The sequence below is a fragment of the Macaca fascicularis genome, chromosome 12, assembly GCF_037993035.2.
Source record: "Macaca fascicularis isolate 582-1 chromosome 12, T2T-MFA8v1.1".
Classification (NCBI taxonomy): Eukaryota; Metazoa; Chordata; class Mammalia; order Primates; family Cercopithecidae; genus Macaca; species Macaca fascicularis.
The window spans coordinates 66,823,040-66,832,417 of NC_088386.1; positions in this window are offsets into that span (position 1 = coordinate 66,823,040).

Genomic DNA, 9,378 nt, shown 5'->3' on the forward strand with positions numbered 1-9,378 from the left:
CAATCTTCCTGAGCATTTGGGTATTCGGGGATCAGAGTTTTTAAGGACAACTTGTGGATGGGGGGAAGCCAGTGAGCTGGGAGTGCTGATTGGTCAGGTCAGAGATGAAATCATAGGGAGTTGAAGCTGTCTTCTTGTGCTGAGTCAGTTCCTGGTGGGGAGGGGGCACAAGATCAAATGAGCCAGTTTATTGAACTGGGTGGTGCCAGCTGATCCATCAAGTGCAGAATGTGCAAAATATCTCAGGCACTGATCTTAGGAGCAGTTTAGAGAGGGTCAGAATCTTGTAGCCTCCAGATGCATGACTCCTAAACCATAATTTCTAATCTTGTGGCTAATTTCTTAGTCCTACAAAGGCAGTCTAGTCCCCAGAAAAGAAGGAGGTTTGTTTTGGGAAAGGGATGTTATCATCTTTGTTTTTAACTATAAATTAAGTTCCTCCCAAAGTTAGGTCAGTCCACGTCCAGGAATGAACAAGGACTGCTCAGAGGTTAGAAGGAAGATGGAGTCAATTAAGTTAGATCTCTTTTGCTATCTCAGTCATAATTTTGCAAAGGCGGTTTCAACACCACACATTTGGTGTCAGAAAAAACTCACACATGGATATATGCAAGGTTAGGATCAATTTTCCCCCAGTTGGTTAGATGATGTCATATTGTAGCACTTCTCACACTATGTGGAACTGCTTGTTTCCTTGTCTGTCTGTTCTATTAGACTGTGAGCACTTGCAAGACTAAGATGGGCCTTAATGCATCTTCATTCACTTACCAGGGGGAAATCCAGGTCTGTGGGCCTGAAGCTTACATAGTTTGGGGAAGGAAGGATTTTTCAAAAGAATACAAAATTAGGTATGAAGAAATCACAAATTACAAGTATAAAAAGCTAATAAACACTATGACATCTCTGAAAATGAAATATTTTTCTTTATTAACTGCCTGACACATCTCTATCTTTTTTTCCTGCTTTTTCGACTTGTACTCTTCAGTTACCTCTTTCTTTTTCTTTTCTTCTTCTTCTTTTTTTTTTTTTTTTGAGACAGAGTTTCACTCTTGTTGCCCAGGCTGGAGTGCAATGGCTTGGTCTCAGCTCAATGCAATCTCCGCTTCCTGAGTTCAAGTGATTCTCCTGCCTCAGCCTCCCAAGTAGCTGGGATTACAGGCGTGCACCACCACACCTGGCTAATTTTGTATTTTAAGTACAGATGGGATTTCACCATGTTGGTCATGCTGGTCTCAAACTCCTGACCTCAGGTGATCCACCTGTCTCAGCCTCCCAAAGTCCTGGGATTACAGGCATGAGCCACTGGCTCCAGCCTTCGATTTCCTCTTTTATATGACAATAATAAGATCATTTCCTGTACTGATTAGAAAGGTCGTTCATGCTTTTCTCTAGCATGGTTGATCAACATGTTTTCTAATATTTCCTAGAAAAGCTTATTTCAGTTCCCCAATTCATTACTGCTAAGTCATGTAAATTTTCACAATGCTATCAAATTTTGGAAGCCTCTACCAAGTGTCTTACATATATGGGTTATAACATTTCAGAGGATTTCAAATTATGATAGACAGTGACTAAACTTAACTGTTCTTTGTATTGACTATACTATTAACCAGTGTATCATCAATGCCTTGCACCATCAGGTCACAACATCAGATGACTTGTCATGTTGAAGAGTAGAAGTATTCCTATCAGCCATTCCTAAGCTGGGATGGCCAGCATAGCTTAACTATTTACAGAAATGGCTGCCAAACACATAAACGTATCCCACTAAAGCTGAACTAAATGTATTCCTAGTCCAAATTACCTTAGAGGAATCTCAAAATGACTGTGAATCTCCAATGCCACTAGACACAAGGGAGAACTGTAGTAAAGGGGATGTCAAAGTGGAAAGAGATAATAATCTTAATCAATTGTGGTTAGAGTATCTTACCTCTGCAAATTTTGCAAAAACATATGACCACATAAATATATTTCTAGGTGCCCTCTTGGAAGAGGCACATGACACTGAGGGTCTTTGAAGCTAGAGATTTACTGGCTTCATGTCAGATTCCTGCCTGCCTCACACGGTAGTAGTCACAAAATAGGTACTTTACAAGTGTTTGTAGAGTGCACGAATGAGAGTTCATCTGCGTGCAGCCTGTCGAAGAGCAATAATGATAGCATGCGCAGGGAAGGAGTGAGTAAGTGCTTTGAGTCCATTACTCTAAGTCAGGGACTGTGTGCTTTCCTTTTAAAATTTGTTCCAATGTAGTAGAAGAAATAAAAGGTTCCTCTGGTTAAAAACAGTGAAATGATTAAATCTTTACAGCTCTGAAAATAACTTTTGCAGCACATACCTCATAGTCTCTCCTTGCTGCCTAAAAGCAGAGAGGGCTGGCAAATCCACTGGGTAATAAGGAGGCCTCCAACCTCCCTGCTGCCTTCATTTTGAATATCCGCCCCCCCAACTCCATCATCCCGCAAGTCACTTTGCCTCAATACCCTGACGAGCATCTTGATCATTTGGGGGCATTCTTTAGAAACTTTGATTTGAAAAGGCCTTTCTCATCTTCAGATTAGGGCTTAAGTTCTACATTCATCAAATTAAAAAGTGAAAAGAAGCTTTTAAAAATGTCATTGGCACTCACAGGCACCATCAGGAGAATGCCTGCACAAACTGTTTAGGGAACACTTCTGATAAGAAGAAGAACCAACATTTCCAAAATCTGAAAGAATACCTAACTTTAAGAGTACATATAAAAATACATTCCATTCTAATAATTTGGGCTACTGATGTCCTACCTAAAAAACAAGCTATTTGCTAATTTCACCAAGTATGGTAGAGGTCAACATTGCTGTGTGGCTTGTTTTTCTCTTATAGCTTCAATTCTGAGTTGTGCCCCGAGTTGGGATTTATGGGAAAAGGGTTGTGACTTAGCTGGGAGTCAGAAGTGAGCGTCAGAGTTGGCTAGCAGAAGCAAATTTCGCAAAGTTTGAGAAAACTAAGTTCATGGAAATAGGCTATAGAATGGATAAGGGGTCACAGATAGGAGCGCCAGAAACACACCCAGGGTAGAGGCCGATTGTGTTGGATGTATATTTGCAGTTTCTCCAATAGTAGGCAGTCCCTCACCCAACTAAAAATTCCACATAAGAGATATTTATTATTCTTGGGGTACTACTCAGCATCTGAAACTTCTTCCTATGTTTGGGGAATCCTACTTTATGAGTCTTAATGGGAAAAAGTGCCTACTTCCCGCTTCAGAAGCAGAAAATGCCAGATCTTCATTTCCCAGCTCCCATACTGGAAGATGGTGTTACACAATGTGAGCAAAGCCAATTAGAAATATCTGCCTTCGACTTTGAATCAGTGACACAGGACATAGATACTGCAGAGAATCCTTTTTTTTTTGTTTCCTTCTTAAATCAGCCAGAACTCGTTTCTGTCAGTGAAACTTGTGACCAAATTATAGCTTCTGACAGCTTGGTCACTAGTAAAATGCCATTTTAGGGGGCTTGAAGGGCACTTTGAAATCCTGAGTAGTTCCCTTTAAGTATTCAAATATGACTTTGGGCTGCATTTTAAATTTTAGGCTGGGTGTGGTACCTCATGCCTATAATCCTAGCACTTTGGGAATGAGGTGGGAGGATAGTTGAGCCCAGAAGTTCAAGCCCAGCCTGGGCAACATAACAAACTCTGTCTCAACTTAAAAAAAAGAAAAAAAAAAAGCCATATGTGTTGGTGTGTGCCTGTGGTCCCAGCTACTCAGGAGGCTGAAGCAGAAGGATAGATTGAGCCTAGGAGTTGGAGGCTACAGTGAGCTATGACTGCACCACCACACTCCAGTCTGAGTGATACAGCAAGATCTTGTTAACATCTGTTAGGATCATTGATCTTCATAGTAACAGTGAAACTGGAGCAAGTATTAGGAATCCAATTTTATAGCTTAGGAAAATGAGGCACAGAGAGCCAAAGTGCCCTGTCCAGGTGACAAAACTCATTTAATGGCAAAGCTGGGGATGTTGATATCCAGTCCTGTGATCTTTCTCTTCTTGCCTTCATAAATCTTTTTTTTTTTTTTTTTGGAGATGGAGTCTCACTCTTGTCACCCAGGCTGGAGTGCAGTGGCGTGATCCTGAATCACTGCAACCTCTGCCTCCCAGGTTCAACAGATTCTCCTGGCTCAGCCTCCTGAGTAACTGGGATTACAGGTGCCCGCCACCACACCTAGCTAATTTTTGTATATTTAGTACAGATGTAGTTTCACCATGTTGGCCAGGCTGGTCTCAAACTCTTGACCTTAGGTGATCTACCTGCCTTGGCCTCCCAAAGTGCTGGGATTACAGATGTAAGCCATCATGCCCAGCCTCCTTTGTAAATCTTTATCATGCAGACAAAAGAAAAGCAGAGAGAAAGGCACATGATCAGAACTCAATTCAAATAAAGATCAGAAAGGTCATCAAAATGACCTGATACAGCTTCCAAATCTCAAATACAGGACCTGGAAGCAGCAGAAAAAGGCTTTTGAGCCCCCTTAGATTGTGACCAATTGTGAGGGGCAGTGACAAGATAATCACTCACCAATTTTTCTCTGTTTAAGAATGACCTCTGTGAGGTTATATTAAGAGGAGAAATGACTGCTAAAATCATAGCCACAGAGTTGTAATCAGTCATAATTTTACTTTCTCTCATAAAATTCCCAAAGGAGGTATTTGTACCGAATAGCACACTTAAAACAAACCTGTTCTGCAGAATCCATTTCAGATTCCTCATAATGCTTCTGCTTCATATAAGAATTCAACTCTGTACGGAGTAACTTGAACCATCATCACTCCCAGGATATCAAACCCCAAACACTAATGTGCATTTAATGAGAACCTCAAGGAATGTTCCTTAATTTGAAAGAGGTGCTGTCTATAGGCAATGATGGTAGTTGTTGCAGGCAACCACTGAGAGTTCAGCTGTTGTGTTAAAAATAAAAGGTCAAATTCAATCTTGGGAGTTTCTCAGATTATGTTCTATTCGCATCGACAAATAACAAAATTCTTTGGAAAGTTATTCTTTTGTGTACACTATTTTAATTCCAATCTTTGTTTAGATTTGGTTAAAAAAATGTTTAGTTGATTATTTACGTCCTTTATTACCCAGACGCAGACAATGGAACACAGATTGAGCTCAGTGCAGAGTGAATCTCTGGTTGTTTGTGGAAGGCTGGGGAGTAAGTCTAGCAAAAGGAAAGGTCCACTTTTTTTCTTTCTAATAAGCTTATTATTTTAAATCAGTTTCTGATTGACAGAATTTTTGTTAAGATAGTACAGAGAGTTCTCATGTGCCCCAGTTGCTAACATCTTACATTAGAATAGTACATTTGCTACAATTAATGAACCAATATTGGTGCTATTATCAACAGAAGTCCAGAGTTCATTCAGATTTCCTCAGTTTTTTTCCTAATGTCCTTTTTCTATTCCAGAATCCCATCCAGGACAGCACATTACGTTTAGCTGTCATGTCTCCTTGGCTGTGACAGTTCCTCAGTCTTTCCTTGTTTGTGAGGACCATTTGAGGAGTACTGGTCAGGCATTTTGTGGGATGTTCTTCAACTGAGATGTGTGTGGTTTTTTTCATAATTAGTATAAGGTTATGGGTTTTGGGGAGGAGGACCACAGAGGCAAAATGCCCCTTTCTTCATATCATACCAATGGTACATACTATTAACATGACTTACTACTGTTTATGTTTGGGAGCCCCTTTCTTCCTCTCAATCTCAGGGACCTTATTCCAGGTCCCCAGGTAACACTGACTTCTCTCTCTTTGTGTGTACGTAATTTTTTTTTTTTTTTTTTGAGACAGAGTCTCGCTTTGTCACCCAGGCTGGAGTGCAGTGGCGCGATCACAACTCACTGCAACCTCCACCTCCCGGGCTTAAGCGATCCACCTACCTTAAGCTCTTGAGTAGCTGGGACTACGGGTGAGTGTGCCACCACACTTGACTAATTTTTTTTTTTTTTGAGACGGAGTCTTGCTCTTGTTGTGGAGGCTGGAGTGCAATGGCACCATCTCAGCTCACTGCAACCTCCGCCTCCTGGGTTCAAGCAATTCTCCCGCCTCAGCCTCCCAGGTAGCTGAGACTACAGGTGTGTACCACTATGCCCAGCTAATTTTTTTGTATTTTTAGGAGAGACAGTGTTTCACCATGTTGGCCAGGCTGGTCTCAAACTCCTGACCTCAGGTGATCTGCCCACCTCGGCCTCCCAAAGTGCTGGGATTATAGGTGTGAGCCACCATGCCCAGCCACTTGACTAATTTTTGTATTTTTTGTAGAGATGGAGTTTTGCCAGGTTGCTCAGGCTGGTCTTGAACTCCTGGGCTCAAGCAATCCACATACCTTGGCCTCCCAAAGAGTTGGGATTATAGGCATGAACCATCATGCCCAGCCTTTGCTTTCTCTTTTGATTAATTATTGTAATTTTGAAAGTGAAATTGGGGATCAAATATTCAAAGGTGGAGAGAATTCTACAAATTATAAACATAACCAAGGAGATGACTCTTTGTCTATCTCAGCCTCTACCTTTTCTTTGCTGCCCTGAAAAATCAAATCATCTCAGACTGACGAGACTCTTCTCACATCAGAATGTAAAGCAGGTGATAAAGGACACGAGGCATTGCCAATTGTGTCAATCATATTGTCCAGTACATTTCTAGACAGCTTTGGTTTGGCTAAATATAGTTGCAATGCATTTCTGTTGCTAAGCACCATATTTTTATTAGCCAAGGTACTCTATTTGAAAATGCAAACAGAGCCTGGGTCTTGTAGTGAAGTGCCTGGGTAAAAAGGGAGAGTCTAAATGTCAATGATTTTGGTCAGTGTGAACTTCCAGAATGCTGTGGTACAGTTTCCTAAATCCACCTTACAAAGAAGTCCAGGGAATGACCTGCTTTCATCTTGCAGCCTACTTCATTTTATTGCCATGTCTGTGTGTCTTATTTCACATATCTTTCCTGTCAGTTACAGAAAGGCTGAGCTATAGCTATGGCCACTGAGCTGTGTCTATCCACAGTCATGTGGTTCAAGTGACAACGAAACAAATAGCTCACTCAGATGAGCATAGGCTCTCCAGAGCAAGGTAATCTATAGGAGAGGAACAAAAACTATATATTTCAAATCTTTCCTTGTGAGGAGACTCTGGGATTATATCAGACAGTTCGAGGAGCCTATGAGTTGCTAAAAATTGTAGCAGGTGACCCATAGAGGTTTATGTAAAAAATTCTTCTCTGGCAGTTGAAGAAAAGCAGAATGAGTGTTTGTCTTTCTCAGTGGCTTAAGAATAACCTTCTCCCAAAACAGGCATAGACTAAATGTATTAGTCAGGGTTTTTAGTCGCAAATCAGAAACCAACGTTAGGTCATTTAAGCAGAAAAGGCGTGTTTTTGCAGAAGTCAGCAAATGTGACCTGGCACTTATTTTTGTATGGCCCACAGGCTAACAATGATTTTTACATATTTAACATATATGTAAAAATTAGTTGGACAAAGAACATTTTAAAAGATGGATATTTACGACCCATGAAAAGTATATGAAATTCACATTTCAGTATCCATAAATAAAATGTTATTGGAGCACAGTCACACTCACTTGCTTAAGTACTGTCTCTTGTTGCTTTCATGCTATAGTGGCAGGACTGAGTAATTGCAATAAAGATTCTCATATATGGCCTACAAAGCCTAAAATATTTATTAATGTCTTAGTTGGCTAAGGCTGCTATACTAATATGACATAGACTAGGTGGCTTAAACAACAGAAATATATTTTTTTCACAGTTCTGGAGACTGGAAATATAAGATCAAGATGTCAGCATGGTTGGTTTCTGGTGAGGGCTCTCTCCCTGGGTTGCAGATGATTACCTTTCTGCTGTGCCCTGCACAGCAAAGACAGAGAGAGATAGCAAACTCTGTTATTTCTTCTAATTTCATCATAAGGGCCCCACCTCATAACCTCATCTACCAAAGGCCCCATCCTCAAATACCATCACATTAGAGTTAGAGTGTCGACATATGAATTTTGGGCGGACACAGCTCAGTTCGTAGCAACTAGCTAACCCTTTATAGAAAAAGTTTGTCAATTCTTGTATTAAAGAATATTAGGACACATGCAGACTCTCCAAGGGGACCAGAAAACTAGTCTCAGGAAACAGAGCCAGGAAATTCATAAAATTACACTTCACACTGCTGATTCAGGGAGATTTCACTTGCACCACCCAAGGTCCTGCTAATACTCCCAACACTGGACAGGACTGTAGGAACCTTGGCATTGCTGCCTCTGTAAACTGGAATGTCACTTTTCCACCTCACCAGAATGGATTCAGCTAGCGCCTGCTACTTGTATACAAGCTTTGGATTCTGGTACTGGTGGATCTGATAGATGAATCCCAGATCACATGTCTGTGTTACAGCTACAAAGGAGGCTGGAACAATGAGTGTCTGGCTTTTGCAGTGATGGGGTGGGAACCCATATTGTGGGGAATTCCCTAAATATGTAGAGATACTCTCTAATAGCAAGTCACAGTGTTAAAATAACTTGTTCCTACATTGTTTCCCTTCCACTATTTTCCCAGAGAATTGTTATCAGAACTGCCTTGAATGAACACTTGCTCTCTTTGGGAAGTATAGCCATGTGGCATCCCAATATTGAACAAAGCCTTCCTGGGTCAAGAGACTGTTCTTGATAAAACGGGCAAAAGCCTGACTTAATGATTAGGAACCTCTCTGCAGTGGCATGACATGGTTGGGTCACGGAGAATGATGCCCCAAAGTATAAAGCTTCAGCTTGCTGAGCACTTTTGAGTTAAAAGAAATTGGAAAGCCTTAGAAGCTGCCTCAGAACCAAGGACTTTCTAACCTTCTCTTGTCTCCTCCCCTCAAGTGCAGGGAGAGGCTCTCTCTGGACATTCCCTTATCTGAGGAAAACTTCTTCCAAAAGAAATGTAATTGTCGGGCCTGGTATGGTGGCTCAGGCCTGTAATCCCAGCAATTTGGGAGGCTGAGGTGGCCAGATCACGAGGTCAGGAGTTCAAGACCAGCCTGGCCAACATGGTGAAACTCCATCCCTACTAAAAATACAAAAATTAGCCGGGCATGGTGCTGCGCACCTGTAATCCTAGCTACTCAGGAGGCCGAGGCAGGAGAATCACTTGAACCCAGGAGGTGGAGGTTGCAGTGAGCCAAGATTGTGCAACTGCACTCCAGCCTGGGTGACAGAGTGAGACTCTGTCTCAAAAAAGAAAAAAAAGAAAAAAGAAAAAAAAGAAAAGAAATGCAATTGTCTTAAGACCAGAAAAGATGAACCACTAGAAAAGGGAAAAAGACTAAAAGTCATCATGCCCACACAGACTCTTCATCTA